This window comes from Halyomorpha halys, unplaced genomic scaffold (assembly GCF_000696795.3).
Source record: "Halyomorpha halys isolate HHAL.00 unplaced genomic scaffold, Hhal_1.1 Scaffold1125.1, whole genome shotgun sequence".
NCBI classification, from domain to species: Eukaryota; Metazoa; Arthropoda; class Insecta; order Hemiptera; family Pentatomidae; genus Halyomorpha; species Halyomorpha halys.
The window spans coordinates 386,471-387,826 of record NW_027113995.1 but is presented as its reverse complement, the minus strand read 5'-3'; the positions used below and the strand labels follow the sequence as shown (position 1 = coordinate 387,826).

Sequence of the window (1,356 nt, the reverse complement as noted above, 5' to 3'; positions counted from 1 at the left end):
GCACCGATGACATCACTGCTCGCATATATCTTACCAGAGTGGTTAAAGGATTGATTGCTACTTATTAAGCACAAATATACTTAGGCACCAATAAAAACTGCTAAATTAATTCTTATTTTATAACACAGTAAAGATATACCAACTTTTGATAAAAATAAATAAATTAAACATTTAATTGAACAGAGATATAAAAGGAGTTTCATTAATGAATGAAAAGGTTCTATAAAAAGTCACAAGTGCTATGAGGGTTATATTTATGAAACAAAATATATATGTATTTTATATCACAATGAATATGATCTAACAATAATACAAACTATCCCTTAGCCATAAAATTAAAACATCATAAATTGATACACAAAAGATTGTCTCAAAACATTAATTTTTGCCATCAATTTTCAAAATATTTCCTGATTCTGGCTTTAAAATCAATTCTTAACAAACAAAAAAAATAATAAAATAATAATAATGTACATTATGATGACAACTCATTGATAGTTTGGCTTGATTCTATTCTACAATAATTTGATATAGAAGGGATATCTGGCATTTCTTCTACTTCATATTTTTTTTTTAATATACTTGTCATAGAATTAAATTATCTTTGTAGTTCAAATACAAGTTTGACTTTTAACAACTATAATTAAAATATATAATGAATGAACAAATTTATAAAGGTTATATCTAATGTAATTAATTTTAAATTGCATAGGTACATTATATACAAACAAAATATATATGTAGATGTATGTATAAGAGAATACACATATAATCTATACCTCATGTATATACTCTAGGTTATAATCTGCATAGAAATTTGCAGATGACATGCTAATGATAATGAATTCATACAGAATATATTCATAATTTTAATACAGTGATATTAAGTAATATACATGATAATCTATTATTGCTCCCACAGAAATAAGTAATCCAATCGACCAATTGAACCGATAATACCTTTTCTGTTAGATACTTTTATTTACACTAAATACATTTCATTTACACCACAAAGGGTAAAAATAATTAAATTGTTTGCTCTAATAAATAGGAGAGCAATCTATACAATATTTCAAATTCAAAGAAAATAAACTCTACAATCGAAAAGAATCTGAAAGAGTCTCCTCAAAATAATACCAAAACATTCAAACAAGTAAAATATATAAAAATAAATGAATATTTATCAATACATTGGACGGCGCTCATCATCAAGACCCAATCTAATTACATCAAGCTCAAGATAGTAAAATATATCTGCAGTAACGTTAAACATTTAAAATTTTTAAACAAAACAAAAAGAAATCTCAACTCACAATTACTTCAATGATTAAAAAATTATTTAAATATATATATATA

At 24.0% G+C, this 1,356-nt stretch overlaps 1 protein-coding gene across 1 annotated transcript in view; it reads right to left on the bottom strand.

Moving 5' to 3' along the window:
• Positions 1-230: 230 nt before the first annotated feature.
• cno (adherens junction formation factor afadin) overlaps positions 231-1,356 on the bottom strand; it is a gene marked incomplete in the record, with an annotated part of 345,803 nt that continues 344,677 nt past the window's right edge. Inside the window, 1 exon segment of the mRNA XM_067051255.1 lies at positions 231-1,356.